This window comes from Dasypus novemcinctus, chromosome 16 (assembly GCF_030445035.2).
Source record: "Dasypus novemcinctus isolate mDasNov1 chromosome 16, mDasNov1.1.hap2, whole genome shotgun sequence".
Taxonomy (NCBI): domain Eukaryota; kingdom Metazoa; phylum Chordata; class Mammalia; order Cingulata; family Dasypodidae; genus Dasypus; species Dasypus novemcinctus.
In genome coordinates, this window is record NC_080688.1 from 30,767,011 (window position 1) to 30,779,318 (window position 12,308).

A 12,308-nucleotide genomic window follows, 5' to 3' on the forward strand; every position below is an offset into this window, starting at 1 on the left:
TTTGTGGTATTGGTGACTTGGTGGATGATAGTACCAAGAATCCATTGAATGGAGGGGAAGGGCAGGAGATAATGAGTTTAATACTGGACATATTAAGTCCAATATTAAAGTATAAGTGATGGTGAAACTTCTAAGTCCATGTAGTTGTATTTACACATCTGAAACCTAGCTGAGAGGCCAAGGCTGAAGATACGGATCTGGGAATTATCAGTATTTAAATGCTACTTTAAACACATGGGAATGGATGAGAACGCTTCAATAACTCAGGAGAAACATTCATATTTATCATTCACGTGGTCTGTTGAATTCTTTCTCTTTTCACAACTATATTCATTTTTTGAAATAAAATTTTATTGAAGTATATCATTCATACATGACATACATAAACAATAAGTATACAGTAAAGTTTGTGAATTTACAAAACAAACATGCCTATCATCATACAGGGCTCCCATACATCAGCCCACTATCAATGGCGTGCATTGTTGTGAGACATTTGTTATAAACTACGAAAGAGCATTGTCAAAATATTACTAATAACTGTAGCCCACACCTTATATTTGGTGTATTTTTACCCCACCCACCCAATTATTAACACCCTGTAATAGTATTACCTATTTGTTATCGTTCATGAGGAAACATTCTCATCATATTTGTCCTGTTAACTACAGTCCATTTTCCACCACAAGAGTCTCTGTGCTATATAGTCCCATGGTTTGTATGATCCATTCAAAATGTACACTCAGCGGTTCTCATTTTCATCATGGGGTTGAGCTATCATGACCTCAATTTTAGAATATTTTCATTACTCCAGGATGAGTTCCATACTCCTTTATACCCCCCCATTGTTGCCCATTGTATTGAAATAATATCTTCTTGCCATTGCTGCAATATATGACAATATTACTATTAACTAACACTTCATTTTAATGGGGTTTTATCCATTTGACCATATCAAGGTCTAGGAGGAATACCGCCATATTGAGTTAGCCAGAGAAAGAGAAACTCCTGGATAGAAACCTTATCTGTCCTGGTTTCCATTTTCCTGTTCTTAGTAAGATATTTGCTGATTTTGTAGCCAGTTCTCCAGAAGTACAGTTCTCTGTGGTATACAAGGAGGTAGGGGTGGCATGCTCTCATGCCACCTGCCCCCACCAGTGTGCTTAATTTCATCACATCTGCAAAATTCCTTCTGCCAGGTAGGAGAAGGCACCAGGGATTAGGATGTGGATATTTTTCCAGGGCCATCATTCAGCCTGTCACATTGTCTGTGACTGTAGAAATGAGCACACTGATGAGTCCTAGACTGCAGTTTGCTCAGAGGTACTATGCTTTTCTAAATGTGCTAAATGACTGTATGATGGTAAGAAAATATTTAGATATCCTTAAAAAATTCCTTAACTGAAAACAAATATATGGACAATATTTTCAAGCAAAACAACAACAAAGAGAATTACCATCAATTTTATTTGCACAATATCATTGTTTGTTTCCAGGAAACTCTAAGAATTACAGTGTAAATTTCATAGCCAGGGTAACAGACATCACTTTTCTGACCTCCCAGTATCAGATCCTCCTTCTTAACAGCTCCCTGATCTTTTTCTGAGGATTCACCTGACCTTGATCATATGTCCTCTTTTAAGGTGTAAGTCCAGGGGCCTGCCTTCCCCTCTGGAAGTCAAGGAACCAAATCCCTCTCCCTCTCCTGGTTTAGCCAGGGAGTTAGTGCTGGCTGAAGCGCAGGAGGGCAAGTGCTGGAGCCTGAGACTTTGAATCCTGATCCAATAATGTGAGGTTAAAAGAAACAATTGTTGAAAGTTACTCATATTGGCTTGCATCACAAAACCAAAGGCTTCTTCTGTTCTTCTTGCTTCCTAGCCCTCCAACATTGCCTCAGATTCTGCCTGTTTCCAAGACCACTTTCCAGCCCTCCCTTCTATTCTGGAAGCATTCTTCATCTTTCCAAAAAATTACTTTTTTTGCTGAAGTTAACCAAATTTGGTTTCTGTTGCTTACTATCAGAAAACCCTAACAATAGTATAATAGCATTATCTAGCTATTATTGTTGCTGGGTTAAAGCTACCGTAAGAATTTTGTAAGAAAACTCATTTTCCACTTCACATAATTGCATTTACTAACACCTCTTGATTTGAATTAGGGCCTTCTCATTTATGTGACCACATCAAAAATTCTGTGGGTTAAAAATATTAATAAATCTGAAAAGGCAGCGCAGCTGCTTTTCTAAACACGAAATCTATTTTTCACAGGTCAGTATTTTGCCTTTTCATGAAATCTGACTTGAAGTATTAAGTGTCCCTCTGTTAATTCTTAAATTGGCTTGAACTTTCCTTTGGAGCACTGCTAAAGCATTGGTAATCTATATGCTACAATGCTGTGAATTGACCTCCATTCTCCAAGTGCTTAGTGGTTTAAAGATTTCTTTTTTTTAATGGACAATCACAATGAAATTGTGGAAATCACATTATTTATCTGAGTCATATTTTTATGGAACTGTTTTCCACTTCCCGTCAGTTTTAGAAGTGTTTTCTTTAGTAAGGAGAGTCTATTAATATTTATAATTAGATACCACATAAAGCAGATGCTGAATCTTATGCTATAATTTTATGGGTGCAATTACATAAAGAAGATTATATACTTTTTGGCATAGTTTTCTCTCTGGGATTTGTAGAACAAAGGACATTCTCCACGAAGATGGCCATTCTTTTTTGAGAAGAGAGTAAAAGGAAGACAATGATAAACCATCATTATTTTAGTACTTATGTGGGTAGAACAGTTGCTTAACAAATACCTAACTGATTTAGTTTTTCTGTCTTTGACCCACATCCCACTTTACTAGTTCACACCATTTACCTCTATTCTTACTTTGAAGCAATGTGCATTCTTTCTGTTTTCAGAGTATCATTTAGAGATGTGATCCTCAACCTTGGCTTTGAAGCGTAATTCGGGTGGATAGTGGAGTTTACTGAGGTCACAGGGGCAGGAGAAAAAAAATGGATTCATTTTTTCTGATTACCTTTAGGCCAATACCAAGAAGAATTGGTGAGATCCATATTGTGTAATCTAATCCACTCAGCCTCCTAAGAGTCGTCGTTGTGTAGATAAAACTGAGGCTCTGAGGAATAACTGTTTGCGAGTGAGGGCGCGGGTCTAAAACGCTTTCCATTACCGGTCTCCTCCCGTGGGAGCGCTCCTTCACATTTTTTTCTAGGGAGAGATCGGCAAACCCTTTTGCCCGCCAACTCGATCTCCTGTGACAGAAAGTGTTACGAGTTCTTCAGATTTCCTCCCTTAAAAGACAAGGATAAGAGCAACGGCTGGCAAGAAAGGAGGGCAAGGACTGATTCTCCAAAGATGCTGCTCCAGCAAATGGATGGGGTCACGCCCCCTACAGTGTTTCGGGCCTCTCGGCGGCATCCCGGGGTTGCTAGGCTTTTCCTTAGGTCTGATGTGAATGCACTTCCCACTCGAAAGCCGAGGGGAGCTTCCAAGTCCCTAAGATCGGCCACCAGCCCGGCAGGCCAGGAGAGCGCTCCGCAGACGGGCAGCACCCCTGCCTGGGCGCACGTGCCGGGGCCAGGGCCCGGCGAACGCCAGCGCCAGCCCGCGGCGGCTCTCCGCCTCTGGGGCGGTGGGGGCGCTGGCTTGGGGCCGCGGCCGCTCCCCGCCCGGCGCGCGCCGGCGCCCGTGGTTGGGCGGGGAAGCGCGGGACTCCTCCTCCCGCAGTATTAACATGCAGCCAGGGGCGGGCGGCAGCCCCGCGCGCCGCCTCAGCCCGCCGCCGGCGCTCAGCCTCCGCGCCAAAGGCGAGCGCTGCGCTCCCGGCGCCGCCATCCCGAGGACGCGGCCTCGCCGGCACCTCCGACCTGGCAAGCGGCAGCCTCGGCTGCGGGGCGGCTGCGGCTCCGCTCTCGGCTGCGGCTTCTCACCTCGTTGGCAGCCTGTCCCGGCCGCGGGGACACCCCCGTCGTCCTCCCTCTAAGGCTAGTGGACCGACGGACGGACGGAGGATCGAGGGCCCGACTGCGGGCAGCGGACAGGTAACGCCGGGCTGCGCTGCGGGGCCGGGCGGCAGCCACCGCCGGGGTCGCCGCGCGCTGGGTGGCTCCTTCCCAGCCGCGCCGTCGCCGCTTCCCTCCCCTTCGCCGGCCCGGGCTTTCCGACCTCCCTCCCCGGAGCTCCTGGAGCTCTGGGATCCCGAGGGCGGGCGCGCCCCTCTCTGGGCACGCGGTGCTCGCGGCAGTCCTTGGGATCAGGAAGGGGATGGCTCTCTGTGCGACAGGGTCCCGGCAGGGGGAGGGGAGGAGAACACCGATCCCTGTCATTGCACGGGCCAAATTCACGGCCGAGGCACCGCGCGGGAGACCCGGGGCTGGTGGCTGCAGGGCATTTCTCGACAGGTGCCCGGGTCGGTTTCAGAGCAAGTTGTTGCACTTGATTTTGGGGTGACATTTTGGCGTTGGTCGTGGAGAGACCCCTCCTGGGTGTGTGTGTAAAGAAGAAAAACAGAGCCACAAAGAAAGAGACAGGGAGAGAAAGCTACAGAAACAGAGACACAGAGAGCGCGCGCGCGCACACACACAGAAGCTGAGAGAAGGGGGTCCCAGGAGGAGGGCACTGAGTGTCGCCCCCGCGGCTTCCGAGGTCAGTTCCCGGCTAATGGCTGGACTGGGACTGCGACCCGGGATCCATCCAGCAAGTCGCCGAGCGCCCTGAATGAGAGGCGCTGACGCGGGTCCTGATCAGTACCCTGGCCTCGGGGACCCGAGCGATAACAAATTGCGCTTTCATTGAGTGGCGGCTGCAGCTGCGGGAGGGACCTCGGCGGGGGCCGGGCGGCAATGAAGACCCTGCATTCAGGAGTGGAGCTGCTGCGCTCTCCGCGGCGACGAGCTGGCCCTGCTTCCCCCCGCGCGCCCGGAGGCCGTGGGAAGGGGCCGCCCGCCACCCCTGTCCCGGCGCCCGCCCGGGGACACTGAGGTGCCTGTGTCGGTTCCAAGCCCGCTCGGGCCGCCCCCGGGCCGGGGCTGGTGCTCCCGCGGGGTCGAGAGCGCTGCGGAATTTTCTGTCGGAAAAGGGGAGGCGGTAAGCAGGGGAAGGGGTTGGAGGCGGCGAGGACAGGGACGCTGTGAATGAGATTTTGTTTCTTTCTTCGACTCAGGCCACACTCGGCACTCCTCAGAGTGAGGCTGGCTCCTTCCGGTGTGTAGGAGATTGGACGCCCCCTCCCCCTCGCTACACAGGGAACAAGTGAAGTTGTGGAATTACAGTGAGGGCAGACACAGAATAAAAGTAACACCAAAGGCAGATCTCAGTTTTTATGGTCTTAACGAACGTCTAAGTAAAAAGTGGCGAGCGAGCAATTGGAGTTATTGTCAGACACTGGGATGGGGAATGTTAAGAAATAGGGAAACGATTTCAGGACAGAATGCAAGTTTCTTGCTAATTATTTTTACTTGAAGGAGCTAACTGCCTTTTCACTGTTATTTATAGCGGAATTTCAGCTGCCGGAAGGAACTTTCTAGTGTCTTATGCCATTTTTCATATATAGCAGTAGTCTTTATTCCATCTTGAACCGAAATTATATGGGGACAAGAACTGTTAGAGTAACTGAATTTTTCTAATGCCAAAAGGTTAAAGTTTCCATTGCTTAAGTTTTTTAAAAGTTTACTGCTATAAGAAATAATGAATAAAAAAAAAGAAATAATGAATATATTTATTTATGTAAAAATGTATGAAATTTTAAAATTTAGTTTACAAGAGCAACTTTTGTTTCAGAAAATTCATATTCTGGCATGAAATAGGAAAGTTCATAGAAATCTAGTGTCAATAGTTTTGTTCTTAATTTCCTTTGGATTTAGTAGTTCAGTTTAAAGCTGCTGCAGTGGAGTCACTGACTTGAAATACTTCTGGTTCCAGAGCTAAAATTCTGACTCTTTTTAAAAATAATTAACTGAATCCTTTAAACTAAGGGAAGATGTCAGTTATCTTAAATATTTAAGAAAATCTTAAATACATTTCCTTAAATGGATTTAAGAAAAATCTTAAATACATTTTCATATATAGGTTATTTAAAAATTTCTTGTATCTATTTCTAGGTCTCTATATATTTCTATTCTAAGATTTGATGAATAAAAATATTTCATCTAAAAAATATAGGCATTATAAATACTGGCAAAATGAATTATTTGACAGATTCTTCCAACTATTATGAAATAATTTTTAACAGGTTCTTCAAATCATGGACGAGCATTTGTTCTTTTGGGGAATAATATGTACAAGAGTTTTCCCTAAGGGGAATTTTCATCGTTTAGCATCTTTAATTTTACTTCAGCCTAATATTTGTTGTGCTGGGACTAAAAACCTGCTAAAGCATATCAGTGATTGAAAACAAATAGAAGCAAGACCCTGCCCCCAGTGTTATGAAGCCCATCTGGAGAAATAACCTAAAACTAACTGTTGTGTTCTTTCTAGTATCTTCTAAGCTTAAGGATCCCATTGAATCTAAATTAGGAATAAAAACTATAAGCACTTTGGTTTAACTCTTGTAAGATATGTAAGTCTTTGTTCCATGCAGCCATATAGATGTTTAAAAATATACAAAATTAAAACTTGAAAGAGGGAAACTTAAGTTTTACCAAGTATGCATTTAGAGAAATACAGCATAGTAATAGTTTCAGTTTAAACGTAATTGAGATGAGTACCAAATTCTTAGAATAGCAACTTCTTCTGGAAATGAATTCAGTGTTCTGATTTTGATTTCACATAATGGTCTGAACTAAACTTCAAATTCAAAAGAATAGTAAATGGTATCTTAATGTGCAAGCAAGCAAGGTTCTAGCTACTGGTTCATACAGCAATAGCTTTACTCTAATTATTTCTATGGTGAAATATCTGTGATAGGCTTAATTTCATGTTATTGTACCTTCTTGATTATTCCCACAAATTGCTCCACCCTTAATCAGAACCACCTTGCTATGTGCAGAAATCTGCTTCCTTTAGGCAAGCATCCAATTGGAAGACTTGAAGATTTCATCTCTATAGAAACCACACTTGCCTCTCTACTCTTAATTTCAGAAAACAACATAGTTGTAAGTTCTTTTGTTTCTTTATTCTTCCTCCTTGCTTATTATTTTTCCCCTGCCAAGGGAACACCATTAAAACTGGAAGGCTAAAAGGACTTTTTAAAAAACTGAAGCCCTTTATCCTGATCTGCGATTCCCACACTTAAAATCTATGCCATATGTCTATGATATGCTGTTCTCTTTGTAAAGGTTCATTTTAAGGAAATACTACCAAAAGAAGGCCCTTTTCTCACATTTTAGAAAATCTTTATGCTCTGAGACACTTGAGGATTCAGAATCATCCCATGTCTTGTGCTGTTTCTTTTATTTTCAGAAGATCCTAGATGCTTGTAGTTCTCCATCTTCGAAGAGAGGAATAATTGCAGTGGCCCTCATTAGACCTTCTTGCTTCTTGATTATGGGGAATATGTAGCCTGATTTCTGTCATTGTCCACTGAAGGTGACTCTCTTTAAATGTGTGATCAACCAGGAATTACCAAAGATGATGTTCCTGGGAAGGTCTAATACATTCCTCTTCCATAGGCATTGAGAACTAGTCTTTAATAATTCAGTTTATTTGTTTAAACACTCACAGATAACTCATAATGTGAGGTATCAGGTACCAGTTTTGTTTCCTCATCATTGCAATGCTAAACATTTGCCAAGAATCACTAACACATAGACACATGTCTATTTGACCTATATGAATAAATATGTTTATATGTATATATTCCTTGCTATTTCTTTCTCTGTAACCCTGCAATGGTCATACCTGCAGAGCAGAACATATGGGTGGGGAAAAGAAAATTGGGATATGAATATAAGAGGTTAAAATGGAGAATGACTTTTCTTGAGGCCTTAATTTTTACTTTCATTGCACAGAGGTTAATTGCATATGAAATATGTCAACCCAACAAATTTTCACTTCTTTCATTCTGGTAGGCGGATGAGTGAGAAACTAGGAATATTCTCTTCCTAATTAACTCAAGATGTTTCCTGTTTGGTGCTTTATTGTTTTTTTTTCCCTTCCTGTAGGAGTTAATGATTACTGGGTAGCAAGTGACAGCCTACTTACAAAACCCAGCTCACACACAGGAAATCTCTGGATATATCCATAGGTCTTGGGCTCAGATCTTTGGGCTATTTTTTGGGTAGATGGGAACCAACCTAGTTGGGCTATGATTGTCTCAGTTGGGGTTGTGGGTTAGATATCAGTACTCTGCGTCTCTTATGTAAATGCAAAGTCAGCCTGCTCCTAGGATTTCCCTGTAACTAAATTGTTTATTTTCATATCCACTCATGGCAGCTTTCTCTGCCGGGCATATTTTATAGTCACAATTTCTATATGTCTTTTCAAATTTTCTTGTCAGCTTAGTAAGCAACAACCCAAAAGCAAGCATAGAAGAGCATGATCTGAAGCTGCCAAAGTATACCAGGGTTCCTTAGTATTTAGCAGAGTGGAAGTCTTGAGGAAACTTTGGACAAGCAATTAGATAAGGAGGAATTGTGCTCTGACTGGTTTATCTCCCTGTCCTCTAATTCCAAGTCTCTGCACTCAGAGGGTACAGAGACTACTTAAATGGTTCCCTCAGGCTGCTTGTGGGAAGGTCTCTCTGGGCACATTTCCAGCCCTGCTGCTTTACTCCGTGACACAGTTTTGGCTGATTTGAAAACATCTGCTAGAGTAACTTCTCTTTTAATTCTATACTGTAGAACATTATGAGTCTAGGATAGGAGAACTGGCATTAACCCTCTCTCTAACCTCGTGATTACCCCCTTTCCCCGGAAACCTTTCTTTCTTGGTTTCAATGTCAGTGGAAACTCATCGTATGAGGTCTATTTCTGGACTAGAAATTTCCCTGCTAGATATCACTGAGATTTCTTTACAAAACACAGGCTGTAGTTTCAGAGGAAAATGGCATTTTGATCTTGTCTCAGACTTTGCAAACAACTATTCTTTGATATGATTCATCATACTATGCTAGCAAAAAGGTGAGGCACATTCACTCCCTTCCGAGCTATTTTCCTGTAGAGTTTAATCCAAAAGGCAAAAGTAACCTTTTCATTCTTTCAAACAGGAATTTTTTTTTCCCATTTTGAGTCAGGGTGAGGGGGGCTCAAGGGAACCTCAAAGCAGTAACATGTTCAGAAATTTATCAAGTGAGCCCTTGCCCCGTCAATGTAGATAATACCCCCTCAATTCTATGACTTTTATGAATCAGAATCAGGATAGCTAGACTTCCCACCCCCCTCCCCAGAACCCTGTTTCTTACACATTTTCTCCTTGTCAGTCCTCAGCTCAAAGGTCATTTAATCAGTGAAGCTTGCTAGCTGAATGCATTTATAGCTCTTTATACTCCCCCCCCCCATGATCCTTTTACAGTAAATAATGATGCATTGACTTTTGTGATTATTTGATTGACTATCCCCCTGCTGAACTGTGTTTACCTGAGATCCAGAACTAAATTTAGCATGTGCACCAAATGTCACCAATGCCGAACATAGCACCTGGCACTTAATAAGTGATCAATAAACATTGGTTGAGTGAATGAATGAATAAATCAATGAGTGAATGTAGAACTGTGTTCCAGCCAGCTAAGGACCTTAACTCTGGGGATAATGTGACATGGCTTTGGCATGGCCCTCCTTGCAATATCAAACTATATTCTTTGATCCTATGCTTACTCTGATAACACCTGGTAAACAGAGGGCTAATCCCTCCTCGGCCAAATTGGGATGTCTTAGGTTGTGCTACATTTCCCACTAGGGAACTGATGTCTCTTGTGAATGAAGGGAAGGTTTTGAAATCCCCTTTCTCCTCCTCCTTACTCAAATGTAATAGCTTAAGAATCCCCACTTGTCTGTGTGTTGAATTCATCCCACCTTTCAAGGTTTAGCACAAGCTCCTCTATGAAGTCTTTTCTACCTTTCACCCCAATAGCCCTTTCTGGGCTTCCATTCAATGTGATACATAGTTGCATCTTAGTTTTGTTTTGCATTTTCTGTTAATATGCCTGACTACCAACAAGAGACCATAAATTCAAAGGAGTCTCATGGATAGCGGCTTGTATAGATTTGCCTACAGAAGGATGCAAGTGTTCACTGAGGGATTTAAAGAATGAATTAGAGTCCAGGGATGAGAGACCAGTGTAGGGGGAGAAAAAAAGTAGCCATAAGTGACTTTCTTGCTTGAGGCTGGTTTCTATTAATATAGAGGTTCTTAGTTATGACCTATGTGGGGTGACTCTTAATTGTAGAAGATATTGAAATCTATGTTTTAAATAATATATAGTCGGAGCACTCTAAATATTTCCATGATTTGTAGTATACTCTATTGCTTCTGCGATACTGAAATGATGTGGTTTTGTGGGCCAGCTTTGTGGATATGCTTACCTTCTACTTGGCCTTCTCCATTAGATGCCAGATTCACTGTTAAGCCTCAGATGTTTTGTGAGACAAGGTAAGATTCAAGGGAGACATGGCCCACTATTTTACAAACTATGATACATGCCAATTTCTCTAAATTTACATTTCTTTTATTAATAATTGAAACTATTCTGCTTTGATGATAAGAATCCTGAGGAACCTAGATGATAGATGTCAGATATTGGAATGTTGTGTTAGTCAGCCAAAGGGGTGCTGATGCAAAATACCAGAAATCTGTTGGTTTTTATAAAGGCTATTTATTTAGGGTAGAAGCTTACAGTAACCAGGTCATAAAGCATAAGCTACTTCCCTCACCAAAGTCCGTTGCCATGTGTTGGAGCAAAATAGCTACCGATATCTGCAAGGGTTCAGGCTTCCTGGGTTCCTCTCTTCCTGGGGCTCATGTCTCTCTGGGCTCAGCTGCTCTGCTCTCTCCACAGATCAGCTGTAGACTATCAGACTTTCTCTTCCTGGGACCTCTGCTGTGTCTATGGAGCTGTTTCTATTTCCTCATGTACCTGCTTCTCTGTGTATTTACTTCCCAGGGCTCCAGCATTAAAACTGGGTCTCCTCTGCCTTGTTGTTTTCTCGACGTCCTACTGACATGGCCCAATCCAAACCCTAGTCAAAAGTTAGTCAAGTAAAAGTGAAACCTCTGAATTCAAGACAATCTAAGGGTATTACTAGCCCAGAGTGACCTATTTACAAATATAATCAGTATTTCTTTTTGGAATTCATCAATAATATCAAACTGCCACACATGTGTATAGCCTTTCCATGCATGGGCAAACAAAAATTATTTATAATATCTGCCATGTGCTTATTACTGTGGAAAATACAGATGCATAAAACATAGCTTAATTTTTCCAGCAGCTTTAAATCTAATTGAAAGTATAAGATTAAGAGGTAAGAAATAATTACTTAAAATGTACTACAGAATAAAACTGAGTGCCCAAATATATGGGATCAATCATACTTATTGTGGAATGCTTTCTAAAGAGGCAAGTCTTAAGATGGACCTTCATGGATGGGCAAAACTTAAATGGGAAAAAGCAATGATTTGTGGATGAGGCAAACATTTACAAAGATATGGAGAAGCAAATTAACTTTACGTGTTCTTTGCTTGGAGAGAAGATGCTCTGCTCTAGCTTATCTAATACATGTTAATTAGACCTGAAGATCAATTTGGTTGAGAAGGATAGAGACATGTTAAATTGAGTTTACATGGCTACACGGGAACCTTTATGGTTGATAGGAGCCACTGAAGATTTTGGATTAGAAGTGACATGAGGAGGTGGCCTCTTGGACTGATGAAAGTAGGTGATAAAACCAGATCAGAACAGAGAGGGAGAAGCCTTAGGGAATTGTTGCACGAAGCAAAAATTGATGAGAGCCAGATCTTGGGACGAAGATATGGGGGAAAAAGAAACAAAAAATTTCATATAATATTTGATTCTTTCCTTTCTCTTTTACCCCATACCTATATCACAAAGTGTTTTAAAGTATTTTTTTTAAGGAGGTACTGGGGAGTGAACCCAGGACCTCGTACAAGAGAAGCAGGCGCTTAACCACTGAGATACATCCACTCCCCTGTTTTTTAGTTTTTATTATTAATTAAAATGGTTGTAAAATATTTCAGTAATGAAAAGTTAAGAATAGTATAATGAACATCTATGTACCTACTACCCATGCAAATACTCCTGAAACTCGCAGGAAGTTGTCTATTCTAGAATATGTCCTCTGAGGGGTACCCTGAAGGCTGAATTTTATTTCTCATTCCCATGCATTTCCCTTTTCTTT

At 42.2% G+C, this 12,308-nt stretch overlaps 1 protein-coding gene across 32 annotated transcripts in view; it reads left to right on the forward strand.

Annotated features, from left to right (window-relative positions):
• Window positions 1-3,606: 3,606 nt before the first annotated feature.
• Window positions 3,607-12,308, forward strand: part of DLGAP1 (DLG associated protein 1) — a 1,067,602-nt gene continuing 1,058,900 nt past the window's right edge. For 9 of the 32 annotated variants that reach the window (XM_058277443.1, XM_058277456.1, XM_058277446.1 and 6 more), the window contains exon 1: window positions 3,743-4,058. The gene's annotated coding sequence lies outside the window, so the exon portion shown is untranslated. Of the gene's footprint in view, window positions 5,104-12,308 lie in introns of all 32 variants that reach the window. The other 23 variants (XM_058277458.1, XM_058277447.1, XM_058277463.1 and 20 more) reach the window with 14 other exon arrangements.